This window comes from Cupressus sempervirens, chromosome 10 (assembly GCF_028749045.1).
Source record: "Cupressus sempervirens isolate cs-2001-9-10 chromosome 10, ASM2874904v1, whole genome shotgun sequence".
NCBI classification, from domain to species: Eukaryota; Viridiplantae; Streptophyta; class Pinopsida; order Cupressales; family Cupressaceae; genus Cupressus; species Cupressus sempervirens.
In genome coordinates, this window is record NC_143127.1 from 692,532,591 (window position 1) to 692,545,872 (window position 13,282).

Below are 13,282 nucleotides of genomic sequence, written 5' to 3' on the forward strand. Positions count from 1 at the left end.
TTAAAGTTCATAAAGACCTCAAAGAAATGACTACAACAAGTAATGATACACATGTTGCTAAACAAGTTTTTTTGAATGCCAATGAGAACATATGCCACCTATGGTAAAATAAGTGTAGTATGGAAGATGCTTGGACTCAAATAGGATGTTTTAGAGAAAACTAAATTTCTAATACATTTCCAAGAGTTGATGTGTGACCATGAATAGCCAAAAAGTGTGGGTTAAAGTAGTATTTTGCTGAATTCTAAACAATGCATGACTCATTCATAGTAGTGTTGGGCATATGCCTTGCACAATTGCATCATAATAGTCCATCTTTTGCAATGTATTCTTCTCTAAGAATGATCTATAATGTTGAGACCCTTCAATATCACTGTTGAAGATCAGTTGCTACTATTGTCCTACTGTTATGATACTAGTGTCACATATAGTTTGGAGAACATCCACTAGGTGCTCTTGTGAAGCTAGGCTTCATAAGGATTTGGTAAAGTTGGCCCTAGTTGTAGTGTCATTGTAAATTGGAAGGTCTAGAAAGATTGGAGTGATAGATGCATTTGAACCCACTTAGCTCAAAATGGCAGTTATTGTGTTGTTGTCAGTATTTGATTCAGATTGAGTAATGTATACTTTGGCAGCCATGTAGTATTTGGCTTTGGCTTGATTAGTTGTGAGAAGTACATATGTAGTCTGACCATATGTTAACATGAGAGTGTCTATTGTGTATGGCTTTGTATAGGAGACATCCACCGATACCACCATGAGATTGTGTGATGCAACCTTCAAAAAGAGGTGATTATTGACTATAGCATTGACAACATGAAGATGATATGTTTTTCCTACATACATCAAATTTCATTGCTCACTATGTTGATTTTGTTTAGTTAGAAATGGACAAATTGTTTAGAATTAATTTTTTTTGATCTATTGAGCTATACCCAATTGAATCCAAAGCCTTTTCTAACAAAAAGAAAATGGGTGCTCAATGTTGAGCATGAATAGAGGTCTTCTGGTTATCTATTTATAGCGAAAGCATCTAAAATATTGGGCACACCTCCAGTTTCATTTGCTTCAGCTTCAACTTCAATGGGATCACTACTTCACCACTCCCCTATTCATTTATGTAAATGTAAAGTTTAAGTAGTTAGAGTGACTACTAAATGTAATGACTATCTAGTAGGAATGCACAAGAAAAAGTCTAAGAGATTGAAAGACACAAATCATTGGCACAGAAATTCATTATATGAAATTACCCACTCTTTATACATATAACATTAACTTAGATTAATCTTGTAACAATAAAAAAAGAGAAAATACTTTGTCCAAATAGAATTACACTACCACACTACCACACTTCATCTTATTGGAGAAACTAGAAGACTAGGGGGAATATTTCACCTCTAAAATTGCTTCTCCAACCATCTCCTTAATGGGAATAAAAAAAATATTAAAATTTTAAAGATAAACATTAAAATGATGCCAATGAATGAACAAAGAGTTTACCAAAATTTGAGACAACTAGGTCCTAAATTTGAAGAAGTAGCCCCCAAGACACTAAATTTGCAGAATGAAGAAGTTGATAAGAGCTTTACTAGAGAATGCAAAGTGTTGGGGAGGATTTAACACCATAACCTCATCAAAATCATAAGTGCATTTTACTTCCCTAGCTTGAAAGGTTTGGTTCTTCAATATGCATCTAATGGAAGCTTAGAAAAGTGTTTGTACCTTGAAACAAATCATCAAAACACTTATCAATTGAGATTGAGTGAATGTTTGAGCATTGCCAAAGATGTAGCACATGGAATGGAATATCTTCATTATGATTTTTCTTTGTAGCTTGTTCACTATGATTTGAAACCGAGTAATGTGCTCCTGGATGCTGACATGACAATCCTTATGAATGATTTTGGTATATCTCATTTAATTGCTACAAACCCTATAGATTCACTGAGTACACCAACATTTACGCTAAGAGAATCTATAGGCTATATTGCTCCAGGTAATTACTTTCTTGAGTATCTTTTATATTGGCATTGTCCATTTCCTTAATAGATTCTCATGAATAAATTTGTTTGCAAATTATGGGCTAGGTAGGAATGCTTTTGCGAACAAAGATGTGTATAATTTTGGAATCTTCATATTATAGATGGTTACAAAGAAGAGGCCAAGCGATGAGATGTTTGTGGGAGATATGAACTTGTGAAAGTGGGTGGTGATAGCTTAACTAGAGATAATGGTAGATATTGTTGATGCTGGGCTATTGACAAATGTGAATGAAAAATGGAAGGCAACAAATTTCTTGTTTCTTTCATTAATGTTGGTTTGCTTTGTAGTAGTGAATCACCAAGAGAATGACCTTTAATGAGAGACCTTGCTAGGACATTGGAGAACCTCAAGTAATCATTGGTAGGAGGTCTAGCTACTTCTAATTCAACACCAACTATATTAGAGCTCCTACACAATATCAATGTTACCAAACCATTGGCCTCTGGTAGTCAAAGTTCTTCATTTTACCTTATGATCTTCCTTGAAAGCTTTGTACCAAGTTAATCTACATGAAAAATCACATATTAAAATTTTATTTCTAAAACTATCACAAGAAACACATTAGTATTTGTTAAACATAATGAAATCAAATGCTTAAGAGAAATTTTCATGAACCATCAAGAATTTAAAAATGTGCAATCCTTTTTATTCCAAATATTGTCATAAATAATGTGTACACAACAACTGCAAAAAGCTTTATTTATGAATGAAGTAGCTATCAATGTGAGATGGCAAAAATATACAAATTAAATTCAATTGCATATCTCAGATCAAAGAGAAAAGGGAATTTTTATATTAAGTACCATGGTAGATTCAAAAAGAAAAATAGCATCAAACTATTGGAAATGATTGAAAAGATCATAAGGAAGATTGTTGGAATGATCATATGGAACTGGTAAAGAATGTTCTCAATCATTGTTTTGTCATTGATGTCAAACTTTCACTTGCTACTTGCAAGAATGAAAATTGCTTTAGTGATCCAAATACTATAAAGTGGTTGATTGACAAGAAGGAGGCAATCAATAAGATGTAACTAGAACACCTAGAGAAAGGTTGAAGTTATGACGTTGTAATGAAGTACAAGGATCAGTCAAGCCATTGATGAAATAGTGTACTGATGACATACTCTAAGACATAGGGAAAGGGCACACTAAAACATATCAAAGATGTAAGGTTTTAGCTAAGTCATTTGTAAAGCAAAACTAAGTTCATTAGAAAGAGGGAGCTGAGCAAGCTAGTAGGTGCCAAATAGATTCCTAGTTGAAGCTGAGTAAGTTCAACTTCAAGTGCCGAGTGATACAAAGTTTATCAAGTGTTGAGTGATATCAAGTGCCGAGGGATCTAGAGTGATCAGGTGCCGAGTGATATAGTTTTGTTTAGGTGTCGAGCTATCCAGGAAATAGCTGTCGAGCATCAAAAAACCAATAGTGCTGAGTAACATAGAGGTGCCAAGCATCAGTAAACCAATAATGTCGAGTTGCTGCATTATTTCAAAAATTGAAGATTTTCCAGATCTAAGTTGACAAGGTTATTATCTAGAAATTGGTGAATTAAATGGAAGATAAGAATGATGAGCTGGTGGCACAGAATACCATGTAGAACATTTTTGAGGTTACAATTGGAGCCTAGATAAAGTTTCTAGATAAAAACAAGATATGGGGTAGATACATTGTATCCTACCTAATCCATTTGAAACCCTAAAATTGGAGAGAGAGAATTGAGTGTAAAAGGCAAACCGGATTTCTATTTAAGGAGTCATAAGGTCATGAAGCAAAGAGAGAGAGAGAGAGAGAGGTGGTCAAGCATGAAAACATAATTGCTGAAGAAGGTGCTAAGGAGAAGAAAGCACAGAAACTCTGTTTGGATAGACTACCACAAGGATGATTGCATTGGCATGATGAGTAAGAAGACTCAAGGAGACAAAGCTTGAGAGGAAGAAAAGCTGTCAGAGCTATGAAGTGATTAAAGCCAAGCAATAGGACTGAACTGAAGAGTGATCTAAAATCTGCAAAGTATGTTGTAAGTTGTATCAGATCAAAAAGTAATTATTGTTAGTCTCTAGCAATTGTAACAGATAGTTTAAATCCTATGGACTTAGGTTGGTTTAATAGCCATGAGGTAAATCCTTTAACAAGGTGACATTCTAAGTGAATGTTCCAAAGTCCTTTGACCAGGCCCATTCCTAATAGTTTGGTGAAATCCTCTAACAAGGTCACATTTATTAGTGTGTTGTAAGCCTTTAACAGGGTAGGCTTTTAACAGGGCATCACTTTAGAAGAGTGAGAATCAAGTAGCATGTTACTGGTGGGCTTTTCCAAATTAGATTTCCACGTAAATCACTGTGTCATGTGTTGATCTTGCATGTTTTATTTCTACATGTTGATTTACTATAACTTGTTAATATGGTTGATTTAAGTTTGGATGGATGAAAAGTGTATGGATTCATTAAAAGTAGTGAAAAAGTATTATTAGGGCATTTGGACCTTGGATAACTGATTCAACCCCCCCCCCCCTCTGTGTTATTCTAAAAGAATTCTAACAATTGGTATCAAAGCCAAACTATTGATTTAGTTTAAAGGGACTATAAGCAGAAAAGATCAAAATGCCTAAGAGAGAAGTTCCCAAGCTCAACAAAGACAACTTTGTTGCATGGAAAAGTTTGATGAAGCTACATCTTGGATCCATAGGAGATTATGCCCAAAATTCAATTGTTACTGAACATGTTGATCCAACTGATACTCTTACTGCACCAGATATGAAAAACAAATAGGAACACAATCAGACAATGTTGGAGATTGCTTCTGTACTCAACTATGCTAAATTTGATGATATCAAAGGATGTGACACTGCATTCAAAATTTGGAAAGCCCTATCAGATATCTATGGAGGAGATCAGAATGTACAAAGAGCAAAAAGAGAAAGCCTCAGAGGAAATTTTGATGATATGAAAATGGAGGAAAATGAGAATGCTGCTCAGTATGGTGCAAGAATAAAGGAAGTGGTAAGTGCAATAAGATGTTTGAGTGGTCAATTGTATGAAGATATTGTTAATAGTAAGTTCTTAAGAACCTTGCTCCCTATCTATGCTATTAGAGTATCAGCAATACAAGAGCTAAGATGTGTACCAAGAAACAATCTAAGTTTTGAAGGTATAGTGGGTAGACTCACTGCATTTGAGTTATCTAAATTTGACAACTACAGACCTGAGAATGTTGAATCTTCTTTCAAGGCCAAGCTATCACTAAAAGATGCTGAACAGGTGAAATCAAAGAAAGGAAGGAAAATGAAATATGTATCCAGTGACAATAGCACTGATGAGGAAGATGTGGAAAAATTGGAAGCACTGCTAGCTAGAAGATTTCATAGAGGTAAAGGAAAATTCAAAGGTAAGATTCCTATCATTTGTTTCAACTATAATGAAGTAGGACATATTGCTGCAAGATGTACACAGAAAAAGGATTATAAGGAAGGCAACAAGTACAAGTACAAAAGAGAAGATGAAAAGAGAGATTACAAAGACAAAGGCAAGAAGTGTTATATTGTTGAAGAAAATTCTGATGATAATGGTGATGAAGTTATTTATGTAGCCATGAAGGACCAATCTGATGAAGAAGAGCCTATAGCACTAGTAACATGTATGAACAAGAATGACAGATGGATCATAGATAGTGGATGCTCACATCACATGACAGGAGACAAAAGTGAGTTTGTTAACTTTACTTAGTATGATGGAAATAGTGTTAGATTTGGTAATGATGCTCCATGTCAAATAAAAGGAAAAGGTTCCATTAAGCTCACAGAGAAAATTTCATGTGATAATGCATACTATGTTGAAGGATTAAACTACAATTTGCTGAGTGTCTCACAGTTAGGCAATATAGGATGCAAAGTAGAATTTGGAAATAAAAATGCAAAAATCTATGATACTGATGGTAAACTAAAAGGAAAAGGAGATCAAACAAGAAGTAATTTGTTTTACCTTGATATGAATGATGTTTCTTGTTTTGTTGCAAAATTTGATGATGAATGGTTATGGCATAGAAGGCTATGTCATGTCAACTTTGACAATCTGGTCATTATTAGTAAAATGAAGAAAGTTAGAGGTTTACCAAAATTTAAGAAGACTGACAATACCATTTGCAAACAATGTCAGCTAGGAAAGATGACAAAGTCAAGTTTCAAAAGCAAAAACTATACATCTAAAGAAGTACTTGAGCTAGTTCATACTGATTTATGTGGTCCAATGGAAGTACAAAGCTACAAAGGAGATAAATACATAATGTTGTTTGTTGATGACTATTCTAGGATGATGACTGTTATGTTCTTAAAACAAAAATTTGATGTTTTTCAAATGTTTAAGTGGTATGTGGCTAGAGTTGAAAAGGAAACAGGAAAAAGCTTGAAATACCTAAGATCAGACAGAGGTGGTGAAATCACATCAAATGAATTCGAGATATTTTGTAATGACAAAGGAATCAAAAGACAAATGTTAGCTCCTAGAACTCCCCCACAGAATGGAATTTTTGAAAGAAGAAATAGATATGTGATTGACTGTGGCAGAACATTAATGATGGAAAAGACCGTTGCTCTAAAATACTAGAGAGAAGCTATAAGTGTAGATGTTCATACACTAAACTAAGTACAAGTCAAGAAAGGTGCAAATACAACACCTTTTGAATTATGGTATGGTCACTTGCCCAATGTAAAACATTTCAAAGTATTTGGTTGCAAATGTTTTATCCTTAAAGATGCTAGAAATGGAAAATTTGATGCAAAAAATGATGAAGGCATATTTCTTGGTTACTCCACTAGAAGTAAGGCATACAAGTGTTTGAATACTAACACTAATAAAATTGTGGAAAGTGTAAATGTAAACTTTGATGAACATACAAAATTCCAAGCTAAAGAACCAAAGAAAATGGACGAGTACAGAACCTTTGTGTATTCTTATGATGGAATGCATGTTGACGAGGATGATGTCAATAAAATTGAAACTCAACAATGAATTTTAGTTTCAGCTAAGTCACAACCAGTGAATGTCGAGTTGCATTCAAAAGCCGAGTTGCAAAATGAAGGTAATTCACAATCTGATTCTGAAGACAGTACACATGAAATAGATGAAGAACAACCTGACAACTCAGTACATAGTGACCCTGAATCAGAAAGATCAAACATGGAAACAAGGACTGAACCAAGATTATCCAAATATGTAAAAAGACATCACCTTGTTGAACAAATCATTGGTGACAAAGATGCAAGACCAATGAAAAGGAATAGACTAAGACATGAATCATGTCTGATCAACAAACTTGAACCTAAGATAGTATATGGTGCATTACAAGATGATGACTGGTATAAAGCTATGGAAGAAGAGATTGATCAAATAAAAAAGAACAAAACCTAGAGTTTGGTTCCCAGACTAGTTGACAAGAATGTGATTGGCACCAAGTGGGTATTTAGAAACAAGCTAGATGAGAATGGTGAGTTTACTAGAAACAAAGCTAGACTAGTATGCAAGGGTTATGCTCAAGAAGAAGGACTAGACTATGGGGAAACATTCACCCCTGTTGCTAGAATGGAAGGAGTAAGAACTTTACTTGCATATGCTGCATATAAAGATTTTAAAGTCTATCAGATGGATGTAAAGTCTGCTTTTTTAAATGGTATACTAGAAGAAGAAGTCTTTATTGAACAACCAGAGGGATAATTTGATGAGAACAACAAGGATATGGTTTGCAAATTACATAAAGCACTCTATGGTTTGAAAAAAGCACCCAAAGCATGGTATGAGAGACTTCACAAGTATCTAGTGTAAATAGGATTTGAAAGAACTGATGATAACAACAACATGTACATCAAAGCAGAAGAAGGTAAGGATATTATTGTATCTGAAATCTTTTTGAATGACATAGTGTTCGGAGGAAAGGAAGTGCTTTGCAAAGGTTTTGCTAAAAAAATGAAACATGAATTTGAGATGTCTATGTTTGGTGAGATCAAATTTTTTGTTGGATTGCAAGTACATCAACTAAAATATGGTATATTTGTGACACAATCAAAGTATATCAAAGAAATATTCAAAATATTTGGATTGGAGGAGTCCAAACCAGTCAGCACACCAATGGCAATAGGAAATAAGCTGTCCAAAAATGATGAATCAACTGAAGTCAATCAAACAATGTATAGATCCATGATTAGAAAACTATAATATGTTGTACATAGTAGACCAGACATAGCATTAGTAGTTGGAATAGTGGCTAGATTCTCTGCTAATCCTAAAGAAAATCATCTCATAGCAATAAAAAAAATAATGAGGTATCTTAAAGGAACTAACAACTTTGGTCTATACTACAAAAAAAATGGAAAGTTTGAGCTCAATGCATATATAGATGTAGATTGGGGAGGCAACATTGATGATAGAAAAAGCAAAAGTGGAGGTGCATTATTTTTAGGCAAAAGGCTAGTTACCTGGACTAGCAAGAAACAAACCTGCACATCCCACTCCACTGTAGAATCAGAATATGTGGCAGCAACAGTCAATTACACAAACATTGTGTGGCTCACACATCTATTGAAAGAAATGAAAGAAGAGGTAACAAAACCTGTGATATTGTATTGTGATAATACAAGTGCTATGAACATATCCAAAAATCCAGTAATGCATGCAAAAACTAAGCACATTGCAATCAAGTATCACTATGTTAGAGAATTGGTAGAAGACAAACAAGTGAAGTTGGAATACATTCACACAAAGGAACAAACTGCAGATATCTTCACCAAACCATTGCCCAAGGATGCTTATGAATATCTTAGAGGCAAGTTGGGTGTAATACCCCTAACTCAAGCAGTATAAAATAACAAGGATGTTGCCCTGCATCAACAACAATAAATCATTGAAATATCAAAAGAATGATGTAGAGGATGACATCAGGAGTAGAAACTCCAAATCAGTCACAAGCATGGTGATAGAGGGAGAAGACATCAAGAAGCCAAAGCTTATATTTTGCATGATAAAGATGCTACATCTTTGGAATTTATGTCAAAGAGGGAGAAATATGTAGAAACCTGATCAATACAAAGCAAGAGGGAGATATATATGAAAGAGGGAGATATATGAGATCAGTAGTAAGGATGCAGCAACCAAGAAAAGTAGCAGACAACATATACAATCTTGGTGGTAACTAAGTTGATCAATTGATCAATTTATTTTTTCCATCAATGCCAAAGAGGGAGATTGTTGGAAATGATTGAAAAGATCATAAGGAAGATTGTTGGAATGATCATATGGAACTGGTAAAGAATGTTATCAATCATTGTTTTGTCATTGATGTCAAACTTACACTTGCTACTTGAAGGAATGACAATTGCTTTAGTGATCCAAATACTATCAAGTGGTTGATTGACAAGAAGGAGGAAATCAATAAGATGTAACTAGAACACCTACAAAAAGGTTAAAGTTATGATGTTGTAATGAAGTACAAGGATCAGTCAAGCCATTGATGAAATAGTGTACTGATGACACACTCTAAGACATAGAGAAAGGGCACACTAAAACATATCAAAGATGTAAGGTTTTAGCTAAGTCATTTGTAAAACTCGACTAAGTTCATTAGAGAGAGGGAGCCGAGCAAGCTAGTAGGTGCCAAACAGATTCCCAGTTGAAGCCGAGTAAGTTCAACTTCAAGTGTCGAGTGATACAAAGTTTATCAAGTGCCGAGTGATATCAAGTGCCGAGTGATACAGAGTTTATCAAGTGCCGAGTGATATCAAGTGTTGAGTGATCCAGAGTGATTAGGTGTAGGGTGATATAGTTTTGTTTAGGTGTCGAGTTATCTAGGAAATAGATGTCGAGCATCAGAAAACCAATAGTGCCAAGTAACACAGAGATGTTGAGCATCAGTAAACCAATAATTTTGAGTTGCTACATTATTTCAAAAATTGAAGATTCGCTAGATCTAAGCTGACAAGGTTGTTATCTAAAAATTTGTGAATTAAATGGAAGATAAGAATGATAAGCTAGTGGCACAGAACACCATGTAGAACATTTTTGAGGTTACAACTAGAGCCTAGACAAAGTTTCTAGATAAAAACAAGATATGGGGTAGATACATTGTATCCTACCTAATCCATTTGAAACCCTAAAACTGGAGAGAGAGAATTGAGCGGAAAAGGAAGACCAAATTTCTATTTAAGGAGTCATAAGGTCATGAAGCAAAGAAAGCTAGGTGGTCAAGCATGAAAGCATAATTTTTGAAGAAGGTGCTAAGGAGAAGAAAGCACAAAAACTCTATTTGGATAGACTACCACAAGGATGATTTCCTTGGCATGATGAGTAAGAAGACTCAAGGAGACGAAGCTTGAGAGGAAGACAAGCTGTCAGAGCTTAAGTGATTAAAGCCAAGCAATAGGACTGAACTGAAGAGTGATATGAAATCTGCAAAATATGTTGTAAGTTGTATCAGATCAAAAATCCATTATTGTTACTCTCTAGCAATTGTAACAGATAGTTTAAATCCTATGGACTTAGGTTGGTTTAATAGCCATGAGGTAAATCCTTTAACAAGGTGACATTCCAAGTGAATGTTCCAAAGTCCTTTGACCAGGCCCATTCCTAACAGTTTGATGAAATCCTATAACAAGGTCACATTTAATAGTGTGTTGTAAGCCTTTAACAGGGCAGGCTTTTAACAGGGCATCACTTTAGAAGAGTGAGAATCAATTAGCATGTTACTAGTAAATCATTGTGTCATGTGTTGATCTTGCATGTTTTATTTCTGCATGTTGATTTACTATAACTTGTTAATATGGTTGATTTAAGTTTGGATGGATGAAAAGTGTATGGATTCATTAAAAGTAGTGAAAAAGTATTATTAGGGAATTTGGACCTTGGATAACACAAACATACCTTTCTTCTTGTGGCATTCCAGAATGAATGCAAATTGATGGAAAGTTGCACTCCACAAGAAGCTTGTTCGGCTCTATAGCTCTATTAGCACTCTTGACAAATATCACAACTTTATTGAAGCCTAGTGCATCAAGAAAATCATTCAGCTTCTATTTCTTCTCTAGCTTGCTCAGTTTCATGTAGTGCTAGAAGAATCTCAAGACATACTAGACACAACAAAAGAGAGAATGGTTTACTATTTTTTTGGACATTATTAAACTCAAATAAATTCAATACCTGAACTAAACCATGAAGTATCAATTTTGTCTCGTCATCAATGTATATCTCCATAGGCTATAAATGAAAACAAATGTGTGTAACATTAGGTGTTGTGATCACCGTCAAGAGCCAAGAGTGCCACAACAATCCCCTAATTGATCCAAGGAGCACATGTTGATAAAAAAGTACTAAAAAGGTTTAACTAGGAGCTTTGTGGTCCAATATACCATCCCTGAATTCTAAATTTAATACTTTGCTATATCATTGAATTAATTATTTGTATTGTTGTTACAAAACCAGTAATAGAGGCCACATGTAACCCATGTCTCCACCATGTACATGAATGAAAGTTGGCCACCATAAAAAATGCAGCTCTGCACTACCTGTAAGGCAGCTCCCTTCTTGCAAATGCAAAGAAAAAGATTTAGGTAACATGCAATCCCAACTTTGGAATTAAAATAAAGCTATGGTAGTCTAGTAGTGATGACTAGTGATGAGAAAGCAGAGGAAAACAAGGACTTGGCTAAGAAATACAAAACTTTAGGGAAACATGAATCACCTTTGCAAATGTGTGCTACCAACTTATTGCCAAAACATGAATCACCTTTGCAAGGGTTAAATAAACATCTTAAGATCAATACTACAAAAATAAGCATAACTAGTATTCCACCTAAATAAAGCTAATTTAAACAAACAAACTAGTTTCCCAAATCATTAAAGTAACATATAATGTAGGATTAAATAGGTCAACTTATAGAAAAGACATTACATCTTGCATGAATCTCTTGCAAATGAGATGAATCTCTGGTGGTACAGAACATTATAACTTGCTTGTCATGAAGGATCATCTTGAAAATCTCCTGGACATCTCTCTACATGTCTATAGCATTAAAAAAATAAAAAACCATACTAAAAAAACTATGTAATCAGAATTTATTTTAAAAGATATCTACTGACATACCAAGTGATTCTAGTATTCTATCACACTCATCAAGTATAAAATGTCTGATATTTTTGATATTCAAATCATTTTCCCTTGTTATAGCAAGTATCCTTCTAGGAGTACCCACCACTATGTGTGGACACTCATTTTTTAGCAATGCTTTATGGAAATTAATGTTTACCCCTCCATAGAATACAACCACCTTCAAGTCTATTAAATAAGTGATAAATCTCTCAAATTCATGGCATATTTGTAATATAAAATAGAACTCTTAAGAAACCATTATTAATTGCAATAACTAAGTATAAAGTAACCACAAAATCCCAATTATCAAAGAAAAAATTCCACTATATCAATCCATAAATTCAAATACTTAATATGCCAATTCTCAAGTATGACACAAGACAAAAGCTGCAACTTGCCCAGGAATAGGTTCAATCTGTTGTAGTGTGGAAAGAACAAAAACTACAGTCGTTTCCATTCTAGGCTTAGCCTAGCAAATCATATCCATTCCTAGGATGGCTTGGGGAATACATTCATGTGGTATTGATAGAATCAAATAGAACAAAGTGATATCTTAGTTTTGACATTCACATTGGGCCAATTTCATAATAGTTTAAGATAGCCATGATTATGCCCCAACTTTAGAGGCATAGTGCAAGTAAATTACCTGCAGAACATTTACATGAAGTTATAAAAGAGACTATTTCATCAAAAATTATAAGTACTCAATAGTCAATCAATGCGCACCATGATAATTACATTATCTTTAGTCAAAAAAATAGTATGTTGATATATCTCACAGTCATTTTGGGATTGAATTTAGATGTCAATTCCTTCCGTGGGCAAGATACGAATTTGCACATAACTTACATGAAACACAAATTTCAAGTATTAAAGAAAATTGGTTCATATGTTACCACTAATTAGGATATATAGTAAAACATGTATGAAGAAATTTAAGAGTCTATTATCAAGTTTACACATCTAAAATCACATCACAAATATGTGATTGAGACTTCTTTAGAGTTATATTTATATTCTATAATACACTTTAGTAGTTTGAAATTATAAGCTAATCAAACACAAAACCATCTATATTCATTATGTTAGCTTGACAAATTATATTGTAATCT

General features: G+C 34.1%; 1 pseudogene; it reads right to left on the bottom strand.

Moving 5' to 3' along the window:
- Positions 1-564: 564 nt before the first annotated feature.
- LOC149535733 (DEAD-box ATP-dependent RNA helicase 15-like) lies at positions 565-12,687 on the bottom strand (annotated as a pseudogene).
- Positions 12,688-13,282: the final 595 nt, after the last annotated feature.